Raw genomic sequence first — 16,391 nt, 5'->3', positions numbered from 1 at the left:
TGCATTTCCTGCTATTTTGAGTCAAAATCTAACGATATTCTCCTGACCAAAATTTCACATTTATTAGCAAATATTTACATAAAAATGTATCATGTGATGAAATGTATGTATACAAATTTACACATATATCAAATTCTTGCACACTTTTGGATTATAGACAAAAATAGGCCTACAAATGGATTAATCAGAATTATTCTCCATAAACTCACTTTACTTAGAGGCCTTGCCGATTTCGTGTGGTCAAAGAGTGCCATTTCCCCGAGAACCATAGTTCACAATGTCCTTGCAATATACGCACTGAGCACGTCCCGGTTCATCGCACTTTGCAATGAAATCGCTGATCAGTTCGTCTACTTCTACGATATTGTTGTTAATCTTCACCTTCAGTTTGATAGATATATATCGAGCCATGCCCAGTTCCACTTGTTTCTCACGCCCTTATCGATATCTTTCGCTAATGAAGCATTCCTTTCTTGAATAAGCTTAACGATGTCTGAAACTGTTTTGTCAATAAAGAAACGTGTTAATTGAGAGCTTTCCAGATTAGTCGCAACCAATATAAACAGATGACGAGTTCAGAAACGCGCACAATAATTGAGGATCAGGAACTAGATATTGTCGGCAAACGACGCGTGCAGACGCCATGTCAGCTGATAGTAGAGCTAGCCAATCTGGTGCCTTCACACATTGGCATTATATTTTTCACAGGAATTTTCTGCCTTGCACTGATAACTAGGTCATCGCAGAGACAAAAACAACGAGTACCTAACCCCTCCTATAATTTTCTCCCCGGATTTAAACGATTCACAGAAATGACCCTGTCGACGGTAAAATCTTCAGAATTCCGCGGAAAATTCCCATCCCTGTTGAACTATAGGGATGCGGGGATAAACCGGTTTTACACTTCACCGATTAAAAATTTCCCGCTAAAGTTCTACAACGTGTGATTCTGTCCTTTTCACTCGCTATAAAACTGAGGTGCCCAGACATTTTGCCTCCAGCGGCCAAAATGAAAATGTGCCAATGGTCTGGAATATAGCCTTAAAACACCATAAATATAAATTGTGTGCCTAATTCAGTTTACACGAAACTCTGCATCTTGTACATACATTTTTAATGTCAAAACATTCAAAAAGGTAAATTTCTGCAGATTTTCGCCATTTCCAGGTGATGTTCTGTAAACAGTCCGTCCTTCACTCACATAGATTAGAGACATTAGGAGGATGCTAAATTCTGCAGTGTTAAGGTTTTCAATATAGGACGTGGATGAAGATGATCTATTTCCATAAAACGTCAAAATGTTACACCTTTACCGTAGAACAGGGGTCTCAAATTCAAACGTAACCAGTTATCCTGTAAAAAAAATTATATAGATTCTAGAATTTTACCATAAAACTTAGTGTTTTTTCACCAAAATATTAGTAATTGAAAAATTGTACCACTGTTATATTCCTGTAAAATTCTAGAGACTGAGCTGCCAGTTTTTTATCGTAAAATCTATCGATTTTTTTGTACAGTGCAGGACTGTAAATTCAAAAATAGTACCACTATTGTTTGTACCGCAACATTCTGCCGATTGACTTGCTACTTTTTTTTACCGTGAATCTACAGTTTTTACAGTGCAAAACTGTAAATGGAAAATAGTACTACTGAGGATTTTTGGTTAAATTTCTGGTGACTGAACTTCCAGGTTTTTACAGTAAAATCTACTGACTTTTTTGTTCAGTGTAGCCTTGCGGACATGCCTTCAATGATTGTGCAGTTTGAAAGAGGTCAGTATGAATATGTATTACTATACCTATAAGGCACACTTAAAATCCTTTGATTTTCTCAAAAATCGACAGTGCGCCTTGTAACCTCATGTACGGAATAATTTTGGTTGTGCTAACCGACCTCGAAACAATTTTATTTGGTACATGGTGTAATGATAAGTGTGACCAGTAGATGGTAGTCACACATAAGAGAGATATGTGTAGACTGCAATATGACGCCACTAAACACCAAAACTTTAAATGTTCCATTGAAAATAAAGAACATTGCACACGGCACGGAAAATATGTCAAAATGTTTTCGTATGACTTCGGAGTCGCACTAGTTGATGGATTGTCAGCCCAATACGGCTACAGAGGTCAGAGATACAGATATTACTATGACGTGTGTATAAGGACGGCAAAATGGCACCCATTAGCAGACATATTTCCTGGCATTTTGTTTAACAATATTTTGCAAAACTAATTGTTCTTACCTTCTGGTACCTGCTAATGTGTATTAGAGATCTGCATAAGTCCTCAAAATTTGCGCAGGTCCGCCACTGTAGTCCGTGGCGATGTTGTGGTCGATAAGCTTTTTCTCAATGTTCTTTTATGGGACATTCATCTTCCGCTGTTGCAATTTCAAATTGTAACTTATATCTTGCTATGGAACCGCTAAAAACTACCAGTGTAGTGGGTTTACATTATTCACCAATGGAACTTTAGTTATTCGATAATCCCGGTCTGACGTTTTTTCACGTAACACATTTCCGGTGTTGTTGTTAAACTAGTGAGCCACGGATGAGAAGATGCTGCTCACTTATTGATCAAAATAAAATCTGAATGTCATTAAAACAGTTAGCTCCATCTTTTGACACTTCTTTCACTCCCGTCCTTGCATGCTACACCGCTATAACAAAGATGACGGGGAGAAGACGCTGTCGAAGTGAGCAACGTAAATAAGACCGCCCACAAAAAGCTGCATCCTGAAGCAACTGTCAGAAAGCAGTTCGAAGATGATCCGTAAAACATAATCTATGCAACATTTTGACCAATGAACCACCATTACATGTTATGTAGACCACAAGGAAGATTTAACTTTTTTTTTTAAATCATAATATGACTCCTTTAATGCAGCCCATAATCCGGTGCGCCATTTCTATGAAAAAAGACCTGAATAAAACCCGCTCATCGGCAGTGCGCCTTATGATCCACAAAATACAGTATATTTGGTAGAAACCCTTTGGCGGGTTTCTACCAAATTTTTAAATTTGAATTCAAGGCCCATTTAAGGTTGGATTGCTTTTTCCTGTCTGTGTTGAATAAACTGTAGGCATTGTAAATTAGGGCAGCAGGGTGGAACAGGGTTTAGTGCGTCTGTCTCACAATATGAAGGTCCTGAGTTCGATCCTGCGCTCGGGATCTTTCTGTGTGGAGTTTGCATGTTCTCCCCGTGACTGCGTGGGTTCCCTCCGGGTACTCCGGCTTCCTCCCACCTCCAAAGACATGCACCTGGGGATAGGTTGATTGGCAACATTAAATTGGCCCTAGTGTGTGAATGTGAATGTTGTTGTCTGTCTATCTGTGTTGGCCATGTGATGAGGTGGCGACTTGTCCAGGATGTACCCCGCCTTCTGCCCGAATGCAGCTGAGATAGGCTTCAGCAAACCCCGCGACCCCAAAAGGGGCAAGCGGTAGAAAAATGGATAGATGGATTGTAAATAAATGGAGCAAGTGTACAGTATTAGCTTAACATCAGGAGCTTGTAGAATAACAGAACTACACCACAGGCCCTAATCACGTGCAGTCCACTTACTATTAACACAGCAAAAAACCTTTTTCCCTTGAGGGATCGATAAAGTTAACCTTAGCCTTATATTAATAATTACAAAGGGGGGGCTCAGATAGGAGAGCGGCCGTCTAAAAACTTGAGAGTTCCTGGTTCAAATCCAGCTTCCATCATCCTAGTCACTGCTCTTGTGTGCTTGGGAAAGACACTTCACCCAACTTGCTCCCACTGCCACCCACACTAGCGTAGATGATGATTTGTATTCATCTTATTTATTTTTCTTCTTATGGCACAGGGTCGGGTGCAGACAAGCTGTACTTTGAGTCACTAGAGAAAAAGGACCATATAAATCTAATTTACATCACTTCACTAATTTAAATATGAATTTATTTATTATCAATAACACATTTCGTTCATGTTTGTTATGTTGTCCTGTTATTATAATGTTATTTATTATGGTTATTTTCAACAATAATACATATCACATCACTCAAAGGAACGTTTGTGGTTTCATACATTTTTGTTGATAAATTACTCTATACATAATAATCCTCATAACCGTGAACCTGAGATCATTACTATGACTATAATTGTCATGATCCGTTGCCCGGATCATGTTTTGTTTAGTTATAGACTACCTTACTTCTGTTTCAGCACCCTTGGGTTTGTCTGTTGCCATGGGTGTTGATTATTTTCACCTGCCTCGGATTAGTGTTCGGGACGTTTACCTGCTCTTGGGCACTAATCAGAGAGCTATTTATTGCTGCTTTTCGCCACACTCTGTCTGGCGGTTTAAGTAACGTGGGTATACTTTTTGATTCCTACTAAGTCTTCCTGTTAGCTATTTCCTTAGCTTACCGTGCAATCGGCACATTTTTTTTGTGTTTGTTTGCATTGTCCTGTATTTTTGGATTTTCACTGATTTATCTCTCTAGGTCAGGGGTCGGGACCCTTTTTGGCTGAGAGAGTCAAAAAGCCAAATATTTTAAAATGTATTTCCGTAAAAGCCATATAATATTTTTTTTAACACTGAACACAACTAAACATGTGCATTTTTAAGTAAGACCAACATTTCTAGAGTATAATAGGTCTCTTTTTCTTTGTAATAACATTGTTATTCTGAAGCTAACTATGGAGGGGCTGTGGCCCGCCGACCTGCAGCGAACTGGGATGTGCCAGGACCGACCTCGAAATCAGCGAGAGCTGCGTAAATGGCCCACCTGAGCCTTGTTTATCTAATCACCTGTCGCTCTGTTATAAGCAGCAGCCAGGAGGAGAGACGGAGTTGGGGCTGCAGCCAGAGCGCGAGCGAGAACGAAAGAGAAAAAAACAATTGCTGGAAAGCAACTGAGAGACTTATTGAAAAATAAAACAATAGGTTAACCCTGAAACGGGCTCTCATGTCGGTGCTTGATGGTCTGAAGAACCCCCAGGAGGACAAGCCCCACACTAACCAATAATAAATAAATATCTTCTTAACGCAACTTCTTGAACAGGTGCGGTAGTAAACGGATGGATGGACTATAATTATATGCATGAGAATGTTTTGTGTTTTGAACATAATTTTTAACACTTATTACAAGTGGAATTATTCATTACTTATCATGTTAAGCAATGTCAGCTCAGATTTATCCGAAAGCCAGATGCAGTCAGCAAAAGAGCCACATCTGGCTCGCGAGCCATAGGTTCCCTACCCCTGCTCTAGGTCGTCCTCAGACGAGCCTTCCATCGTTGCTTCCAGTCATCCCGATTCTCCATACATTTGGCCAGTTCCTTGGTACTCTGAGGTCCTGCATCCTTCTTGAGTATGTCCACGTATGTTAGTGTGGGACGTCCTCTTGACCGATGCCCATGTGTAGGTTCCCACAGCACCAATTTTCTGGCTGGCAGCTCCTGATGTCTTTGGCAGTGTCCTGCTACTCTCATTCTCCTCAGAGCAATCTTCTCGCTCACCCTTGTAGAGGATTCTGTTTATGGTCAATAAATCATTGCCTTACCCACACATTGCTTCCGGAGTTCCATCTGCATCCTGGGAAAACGATCCTCACAATAACATGCGACCCCGACGTGACAATAATCATACAGTCTGATTCTATAATTGTTGGTTTCCTAACTTGAACCCTGACCCTAACATGGTATTGTGTTTGGACATGCTACATTTGCTCATGCAATCAGCGTTCTTTAACAAGACCAACTTTCGGTTTGACTTGTTCTTCGTTCTGCTTAATAACTTCCAAACATCTCGAGTGACTTTGCAGCTTCCCTTCAAGCATAACATCTCTCCTGAAGCAGCACACAACCGTGTCTCGGGGTGGTGGCGCAGAGCGGCGGCGGGCAAGGCGCTTACTAAATGTCAGAGGCGGTCAAGCGCCTCCGTAAGAACACAAGCCACCCTTAGTCGCCGGCGGCCACCTGTCTGTCATAGCAACGTTGTGTCAGATCACTGCGTCTGACATTTAACCCATGCACTACTTTTTTCCCAAGAGGACCAGATACCAAAGGATGATATGATTGGTTCTGATGAGTGGCCACAGAGTCAGTGATTGAAGTAGACAGATTGTAGACTTCCTTAAGGTCTGTACTGTCCAAGATGACAGAAATTCTCAGTGACAACAAAAATAGTTGTTGTTTTACCAAAAAATTAATTTGTGTTAAGACGTTCTGAGGTTACACAAATTGTTTGTGCCCTTGACCAATGTTCCTTCTAAGGTGCGTCCTCGGCGCGCAGCAAATCTGCACCGTGCACTAAATCAAATCCCATCTGAACTCCAAACAAAATAAACACATAATTTATTATGTGTGTCTTTACAATGACAGTTGACAAGTGTCCCCAACGGATGAAACTTTGGGCTCTTTTCGACTAAAGATTCAGGAACTTTAGATTACTGAAGAAGTGTGTGGTTTGGGTTTCCACCACACTTCACAGTTCAGGGTAGTTTATACAAATCAGAATGATGATGTATGGCGGAGTGGTTTACTACATTTCTACACTGATATTATGTAAATAAACAGACAATATTATGTTAAATAAATAGCAATAATATACAAAACGATATGATTTAAAGAATAAAGTGTACCTTTCTTAAAAAAAAAAAAAAAAAAAAAAAGGCTTTGTCTGCAATGTACAACCGTCAGAAAGTTGCCCTCTTGGTAAATGATGAATGAATTTTAGTCCATTTTAGCTGTAAATAACAATATATAAATAATATATGTCATTGTTTATCTCACACCGACAACGTGAACACATCGATATCAGCGTTAGCTTGTTAGCATTAGCATTCTGTTCACTTGAGTTGAGGTTAATATTGACACAAATGGAGTGTCACTGACTAATTTTACAACATGCAATAAAGTAGACAGTTAATATTTAATGTTATTTACCTTCATCCCTTTCGTTTACCGCCTTTTTTATTTCACATTTCTCCAACAAAATGTATCAGATTAGTAAGCAACAGAGGCCGTTGCTTTGAGTCCTGCTTCATATTCCTCTGTAAATATGTTTAAAAGAGTCTGTCCACTTCTCGTAGCTTCGCGTAACAAAATTCAATTTGTAAAATCAATAAACAACATTAAACTGCGTATAGTTTAAAGACTTTGGCTGAGTAAAAATACTTGGGCGGTATAACTCGGTTGGTAGAATGGCCGCGCCAGCAACTTGAGGGTTCCAGGTTCGATACCCGCTTCTGCCATCCTACGCACTGTCGTTGTGTCCTTGGGCAAGACACTTTACCCACCTGCTCCCAGTGCCACCCACACTGTTTTAAATGTAATTGATATATTGGGTTTCACTATGTAAAGCGCTTTGAGTCACTAGAGAAAAGCGCTATATAAATGCAATTCACTTCACTACTGCAAGATAGTTCCACTAATCAGCGTTTTTCAGCACAAAGATGCCCCACAAAGGTTCCTGCAAGTCGAAAGTTCCTTTCGTTTTTTTTTTGTTGTTGTTGTCAATTGGCTCGTAATAGAAATACACAAGAAATAAGAAATAAAAAAGTTGTCAAGCACAATGTAATGGCGGTGCTGTGTTTGAAAAAAGAGGTTTTAGGAACGCCCCCAACTGTGTTCTGCCAACTAGTGTTCGACAACACAGCCCGCCCACAGTAAGGTTCCAGGAACTTTCCAAAAGTCCCACCTAGCTAGCAGGAACTCCGAAAAGTTCTTTAAGAACCCAGGTAGTTTTTGGTGGAAACCCAGGGGGAACTGAATGTGAAAGTTCCTTTAAAAGTTCCTGCGGTGGAAAAGGGCATACTGTTTGTTAACACTGTTCAATTATTGCTATGTCTGTCGAGATGCTTTGAAGAGGACAGGAATTCCATCGATCACTTTATTGAGAAACTGTTTTTTGTCAGCCGTAACCATACCAAAAACATTAATAAAAAAAACTTCTATCTTGCAAAACTGGTTATTGTCTGCTGTACAAACCAGACCAAAACCAACTCTTTGCCATCGGTCACATAAACAGCAGCTGCTGGCTCTGTATCACCTGCACTAACACGCGCACTCATGGCACTGAGCCAGTGATGCGTTTGTGGCCTCACAAAAAGTCGGACAACTACAACATCACACAAGGTATAAATTCCAGGATGTTATATATTGAATCGTCAATCAGATGTGCGATTATTCTACTGTCATTTATTAAAAAGTTTAATGTATGGGTATTAATCATGAAATTATATTACCAGATCACAGAACTGCTCATAAAAAGATATATTTTACAGACAGAAAGTTATAGGAATGTACATGTTATCACATGGTTACATCTCCATCCATCCATCCATTTTCTACTGCGTGTCCTTTTTGGAGTCACGGGGTTTGCTGAAGCCTATCTCAGCTGCATTCGGGCGGAAGGCGGGTTGCACCCTGGACAAGACGCCACCGCATTGCAGGACCAACACAGATAGACAGACAACATTCACACTCACATTTACACACTCGGGCCAATTTAGTGTTGCCAATGAAGAAATCCCCAGGTGCAGGTCTATGGAAGTTGGAGGAAGCCGGAGTACCCGGAGGGAACCCACGCAGTAACGGGGAGAACATGCAAACTCCACACAGAAAGATCCCGAGCACGGGTTTGAACTCAGAAGTACTCAGGACCTTTATATTGTGAGGAACATGCATTAACCTCTGTGCCACCGTGTATCTCATTGTGCAAAATGTAAATGTTTTAAGGCAGGGGTCTCAAACTCAATTTACCTGGGGGCCACTGGATGCAGAGTCTGGGTGAGGCTGGGCCGCGAGAAAAGATTTCTTAAAAAAAATGTTGCATACTCCTCAGCATGTCTAGTTGTATAATGATGTTTCAAATTGTATCCCTTGTGCACCGCAACTTTCTCTGTGCAAATAAGACACGTCAGGGTGGCTCAACAAAGAAATATTGCATCTCCCACTTTTCCAGAAATTGTCTTTGCTCATCACTAATCATTTCCTTCACTGCAGGCTTTGAAAAAGACATTTTTGGGGTTGTGGAATATATTTGTATTTAGCCGACGCACAGAGAATAATGTTATGTCCGCAATGTGTGTCGTTCCGCTTTTCCTCCCTACAGCAACACGGCGGTCAGCGGATAATAGCCGGGAAAGTACCGAGATAACGAGCGCAAAAAAAGTGACAGCTCCCCAAGTGTTATCCGGCGCCATATAAAAAATGTATGTAGTGTTCATTGTGTGAGGCAATGCAAATTAAACAATAAAAAAAAAAAAAATGTTTGAATTGGTCCAGGTTATCCATCCATCCATTTTTTACCGCTTATTTCCTTTTGGGGTCACGGGGAGCGCTGGCGCCTATCTCAGCTACAATCGGGCGGACGGCAGTGTACACCCTGGACAAGTCGCCACCTCATCGCAGGGCCAACACAGATTGAAAGACAACATTCACACTCACATTCACACACTAGGGCCAAATTAGCGTTGCCAATCAACCTATTCCCAGGTGCATGTCTTTGGAAGTGGGAGGAAGCTGGACTACCCGGTGGGAACCCACGCATTCACGGGGAGAACATGCAAACCCCACACATAAAAGATCTCGTGCCTGGGATTGAACCCAGGACTGCAGGACCTTCGTATTGTGAGGCAGACGCGCTAACCCCTCTTCCACCATGAAGCCAGGTTATCAGGGACTGTTATTACTGACGGACAGGTGTCACGGTGTGACAGCAGCCAGGCACGTGAGAAAACCCTCTTCTCTATGGCGACGTCTCTGTCGCTTTCACTCATTTGCCGCTTTTCCACCAATGCAGGAGTAGTCCACCCAGAACAGTGAAAGAGCCATTTTGGAGCCAAATAACACAACGCTGTCAAGCGCCATTCATATAAAACTTGCGGGCCGCACTAACATTAAACTTTCATATTAAGGTGGGGGCTGCAAAAAAACGTCTATTGGGCTGCAATTGGCCCTCAAGCCCCGTGTCTGAGACCCCTGTTTTAAGAGGAAGTAAATGTAATCGCTGAAAGGGGTACAAAACATTTCCAAAGTAGGACCCCCACCCAAACATACAACACTTAAATATAGGGGGCGGCGTGGTGTAGTGGGTAGAGCGGCCATGCCAGAGACCTGAGGGTTGCAGGTATGCGCCCCGCCTATTGACATCCAAATCGCTGCCGTTGTGTCCTTGGGTAGGACACTTCACCCTTGCCCCCGGTGCCGCTCACACTGGTGAATGAATGATGAATGAATGATAGGTGGTGGTCGGAGGGGCCGTAGGCACAAACTGGCAGCCACGCTTCCGTCAGTCTACCCCAGAGCAGCTGTGGCTACAGATGTAGCTTACCACCACCAAGTGTGAATGAATGATGGGTTCCCACTTCTTTGAGAGCGCTTTGAGTATCTAACAATAGAAAAGCGCGATATAAATCTAATCCATTATTATTATTATTATAGTCCATGAAAAACATGACTTTTTGTTATTTTCATTGTAAGTGGGCCAAATCACCAATATTAGAAAGTAATCTCATGGAAATGACTGCTGCCATCTGATTATAATAATAAGCCATTTAAATTGTGATGAAATAAAGTTTGCGACAGGTGTGCTGCTGGTATGGCCACAGTGTGCACGTCTGATGTTGCTCACGTGTGTTCCGCTGAACACTCAGGGAGTTTTTGCGTTTGATCAGACTCATGAAAAACTAGAGGGAACATCGCCCTTGACAAGTCTACAGTTTGTTGCACCTTTTGTCCCTAGAGAAAGTACAAGCAAGAGTCCATAATTAGCCCTATGAGGGACATTATGTACGTGTGTGGCTTTAACAAGAGAAGTAGACAAAAATAAGTCTGACTACTACTTGTTATTTTCCTCAATTGTGTCTTTCCTACGGTGTGTCTGTTGCTTTTCATCCACAATACAAGAATAAAACACATTTTAGATATAATTACGGTTCATCCCCTTTCTGTAGAAAATCAACACAAAGATCGAAACGATGATCAATTCAATTTCTAGTCAATATGACATAACTATGTGGTGTATTTGTAAGCACAGGCAACCGTTGGGGTGATACAGTCAGACACCAGTCTGGGATTCCCTGTAGTAGACCATACAGTGATACCTTAACAAGTGCTGAAAACACAATAGTAACATCCATTTCTTTGGCTCAGACGTGTGCAAATAGAGGTAGGGAAAATGATCCATCATACAATGTGTCACATTTAGAACGTGGGGGATTCATGAATCAATGGACAAATGTCCAAACATTGATTAGTTATGTATATCAAGTTAAGCAGAGCTGCAAACAATTTAACCCATTCTCACACCACACATGACATTTCACACGCTTGTATTTCCCCATCCAATGCTATGTATTCATTTTTTTCATGATAATAAACTTTTTTCCTTGCGTAGTTTGTGTAACTAAAAAAAGACTGACTGAGATTACCAATCCCAGACAAACCTTTCAATTTCTGGTGCCTAAAACTCACCAACCACAGAAGACACCACAAAATATACACCAATCAGACGCAATGTAAGGCGGGTCTTGGCGTCTCAATCTGTCACACGAACCTTAGTGCAGACCTGGGCAAAATACTGCCCATTAAGATTTTTAATCCGGCTTGCCGGATGTTCTACATAATTTTTTCAGACCTTTCACATTAAAACTGTAGCCGCCATTATGACATGCAGTGCTGTTTTTATAGTCTTGAACTATAGAAAGTATTTAAATGGTTGGAATCTGCTCTTTTGAGTGTTTTACGAGTTATTACGGTAAGCTACGTCACAGCAGCTCAGACGAGGAACAGAGCAGAGTGGGCGGGGTTTGTTTTCAGAGGAGCCAGCGGGAAACGCGTGTGTCAGGAAAAGATGCGGAATCAGATTTTTACAACAAATTTCTGCATAAAAGTGACGATATATCATATTGTAGGTATTGATTTATTACCCATTGTATTCATATTTGGCTGTTTGTTACATTTTCGTTGTGTTTTGCTTGATTTTAAAATTTGTTTATCGAGGAGCTGGTCTGGAAAGTAAATGAGGAGCGATGTTCATATGTTGTTAATAATGTTGTTAATATTCAGTGTTTTATTGTTCATAGTTAATATTGTAAATCTCACTTTCTTTATTTTATTGTACATTTTGGGTGTCCCATTCAGTAAAAAACTGTAAAATTCCATTTCAGTTTTTTTAGGTGGTCTGTCATAACGTTTTTAGAACTCCATCGAACATTGTGATTTTTGGTATTTGCGTTCCTGAATAAAAAGGGACCCAAACAGACATACTGCACAGCAGATTTTTACAGCTAAATCCATTCATCCATCTTCTACCGCTTGTCCCTTTTGGGGTTGTCGGGGGTACTGGAGCCTATTTCCGCTGCATTCGGGCGGAAGGCGGGGTACACCCTGGACAAGTCGCCACCACATCACAGGCCCAACACAGATAGATAGACAACATTCAGACTCAAATTCACACACTACGGACCATTTAGTGTTGCCAATCAATGTGTACATATAATTCATACACACATACACGTTGGCCCCTCAGACACATTTTTTTCTCTCAATGTGGCCCATGAGTCAAAGTATTTGGCCAGCTCTGCCTTAGTGCCTACTTTAAAACGCACTCGAAGTTCCCCTGCTTGCTGTAGGAGGGACAGTAGGGAACTACCTAATTATGTCCTCTGTTAATTTTCTGTTTTCTCCTTGAGTTTGTCAGTTAATATGTGCTGTTTTAAAGAGGAACTGCACTTTTTTTAAATTTTGCCCATCATTAACAATCCTTATGAGAGACAAAGAGACAAAACTTTTTTTCCCCCGATTTCTAATATATAGAAATCGACTCGTTTTAGGTGGCTAGCAATGCAGCTAATGGGGCAAACAATTCTACCTCAAAATCAATTTAAAAATGCATTCAAAAACCGTCACAGGTTACAAACTTCATGTGACCTTCCATTTAGCCCAAGTACAGTACGCAGAGAGCTTCAAGGAATGGGTTTCCATGGCTGAACAGCTTCATCTAAGCCATACATCACCAAGTCCAATGCAAAGTGTCGAATGCAGTGGTTTAAAGTACGTCACCACTGGACTCTAGAGCAGTGGAGACGCCTTCTCTGGAGTGATGAATCACCCTTTTCCATCTGGCAATCTGATGGACAAGTCTGGGTTTGGAGGTTGCCAGGAGAACGGTACATTTCGAACTGCATTGTGCCAAGTGTGAAATTTGGTGGAGGAGGAATTATGGTTCCAGTGAAAGGAACTCTGAATGGTCCAGGATACCAAAACATTTTTCGAGAATTCTATACTTCCAACCTTGTGGGAACAGTTTGGAGAGGGCCAAATTGACCTGTACCTGATAGAACACCTTTGGGATGAATTAGAATGGAGACTGAGAGCAAGGCTTTCTCGACCAACATCAATGTGTGACCTCACCAATGCGCTTTTGGAAGAATGGTTGAAAATTCCTATAAACCTTGTGGACAGCCTTCCCAGAAGAGTTGAAGCTGTAGTAGCTACAAAAGGTGAACCAACATAATATTGAACCCTATGGGTTAGGAATGGGATGGCACTTCAAGTTCAAATGGGAGTCAAGGCAGGTGGCCAAATACTTTTGTCAATATAGTGTATGTGAGAAAAGCGGAAAAAACAAAAAACCTGTGTCTTCTTGTCTCTCGTAATGATTGTGAACAATAGGCACAACTCCCAAAAAGTGCAGTTCCTTTACGTCTATCATTGTCCTGCATTTGTTGCAGGGCAGTGTTCCCTTTGCTATTTTACACTTGAAAAAGGAGACACTAATGTTAATTGTAATGTGTACAGGTGTGTCAGAGTTACAGACTTGAAAGGGTCAATTTAGACCCCGAAAGGAGTCCCTAAAATATAATTTGAGAACAACTGTAAAAGAGTAGTCAAACAAACAGTAACATGTAATGCTATAGGTAAGAGGAGGAGACAACAGAGAAATCTGTTGTCATTCTGGGCACGGCCAGTGACAGCCCCCCGTATGCACCCCCTGAAAAGGAGCCTACAGAGAGTACCAAGAGACAAAAGATGAAGAGAGATCAGAAGGGATTGAGGACAGTGGGGAGTGAGCACAGATTTAGAAGAGATACAAACTGAGAACACTGATGCAGAGGATGAGACAGAAAAGCCAGCAGAGAAAACGGTGGATGTGTGGTTAATTACTACGAGCATTAGGAAGCCACAGTGCAGGGAGAGCCACTGGAGGTGAAGATATCGTCCACGTTAAAACAATCCAAATCGATGTGAAAAAAAATGGGCCAGAACACTGTTAAATATATGAAACTAAAGACTCAATCTTGCCGTTTTCTGAAACTTGGCAGTCCTGCTAAAGCAATGGTTCCCAAACTTTTGCAGGCTGGCGCCCCCTTGGCTCCCCGGTGAATTCCTGGGCTTTACTGCAAATGTTTTCTAAATGATAGTTTTAGGTTTGTTTATTACTAACCATGGGTAACCATTAGCAAACATGTGTTAAAGTTAAGTTAAAGTACCACTGATACTCTCACACACACAGTAGGTGTGGTGAAATTACCCTCCGCATTTGACTTGTTCCAACATCTGGGAGGGGAAGGGAGCAGTGAGCATCAGCAGTGGCCGCACTCGAGAATCATGTTGGTGATTTAACCCCCAATTCAAACCGTTGATGCTGGGGGGTAATGGGTCCCATTTGTATAGTCTTTGGTAGGGCTGGGCGATATATCGATATACTCTATATATCGCGAGTTTGTCTCTGTATGATATAGAAAATGACTATGGTGATATTCGAGTATACATTCTCACACAGTTGCTTTTAGCTGCGGGCATTACACCACAGGCTCTTCTTCACTCAGACAGCAAGCACACATTCTTACATAGGTCACATACTGTCACGTCATACGTCACATACGCATACGCCCTCGCGGAGCAGAGAGGTAGCAGCATGGGTAACGTTAGCTGTGATGCTATCGGAGCCGTGCGAGTGGTAATACGAGAGAAAGAATATGGTAACAAATGAAGGAAGAATTAATTCCAAAGAAAAACAGCAGGGGCTCCATTGTCTGGCGGTGGTTTGGCTTCAAGTGGCAATATGTCGAACAAACAACAGTAATTTGGCAAGTGTGGTGCTAAAGCGTTGCTACCAAAAGTAGCATTACTGCTAATACGTAGCATCATTTGAAAAGTCACCTGCTCGAGAATGAAGAGTGCTTGAAACTCCGCCACACGCCCACAAAATCATGCAAAAAAGTGCACTTAATTTATTTTAAACTATTGTAGTGGCGTTCTGTACAAAAAGTGCACTTTAATTTAGTGTTGTTTTGATATGTCATCTTAGTGACATCATGCACAAAAGTGCAATAAAAGCTTGTTTTTAAACGACACATATGTTTGTGCCACTGCTGAATAACTGTTTAATAAATACAGTTTTGGTAAATTGACTTAGTTGTGATTTCCTTCTCTGCATGAAAGTTTTAAATGAGCATATATTAATGCAGTATGAACAAGAATGTTTTAATTTAGACACATAGAATCATTATACTGCTGTGATAATTCAAGGCTAAGGTAAAATATCAAGACATATATTGTGTATTGCGATATGGCCTAAAAATATCGAGATATTAAAAAAGGCCATAATGCCCAGCCATAGTGTTTGGTATGACTCGGCCTGGGTATGAACTCACGACCTACCGATCTCAGGGCAGACACTCTAACCAAAAGGTAACTGAGCAGGTATATATGTTACATATAATGAATGACAACAGATCTCTCTGTTGTCTCTTACTCTTACATTATTTACTATAATATACTATTAGTAATCAAATAAGAAAACAATTCATTCTTTGTATACTTCAAGTACGAGGCTAATAGGAACCACGTCACAGCAGAGAGTAACCAAAACCGAAGAGAAAATGAGCATGTGCAATAATAAATCAGGAGAGACAATAACATCCACACAGAGTGTCTGTCATCCACATATATGAATGAACAGATGGCCGACGCATGTCTTTGAGCCGCAAATTTATGGCGACTGGGGCCCAAAGTGTCTGAAAATTTTGTGGTTTAGAAGGCACAGAATCAATGATGTCTGCTTGCCAAGTAGGGATTGTTTTCAGTTAGCAGGCTACTAAAGCTCTCAAGTGATTATTTTTCCATATATTTATGCTGTGCGCACCAATAATAATAATATGTCCGATATTTACAATAAATAAATACAGTAATAATAATTTTACCTGTATGAATTATCAAATCAAATCGTAGCCCACAAATTGTAATCAATTTTTGCGGTGTACAAAGATTCTCACCTCTAATTGCAAATATGTCAGTCTGCTTGGCTTGGTACACACCTGCTGCACAGTGTTTGTCAATTAGGCAAATTCGACAAAAAGTGTATGCCAAAATACGTGTAGTCTGAGACAAATTGATGTCCAGCC

The 16,391-nt window shown here is 41.0% G+C and overlaps 1 protein-coding gene across 6 annotated transcripts in view; it reads right to left on the bottom strand.

The window, feature by feature from the left end:
• Window positions 1-16,391, bottom strand: part of stxbp5a (syntaxin binding protein 5a (tomosyn)) — a 285,142-nt gene that overhangs the window by 145,452 nt on the left and 123,299 nt on the right. The window lies entirely within an intron of this gene.

This window comes from Nerophis ophidion, linkage group LG05 (genome assembly GCF_033978795.1).
Source record: "Nerophis ophidion isolate RoL-2023_Sa linkage group LG05, RoL_Noph_v1.0, whole genome shotgun sequence".
Lineage (NCBI taxonomy): Eukaryota > Metazoa > Chordata > Actinopteri > Syngnathiformes > Syngnathidae > Nerophis > Nerophis ophidion.
Note: the sequence above shows the minus strand (reverse complement) of the source record. Positions and strands in the feature narration are given on the sequence as shown.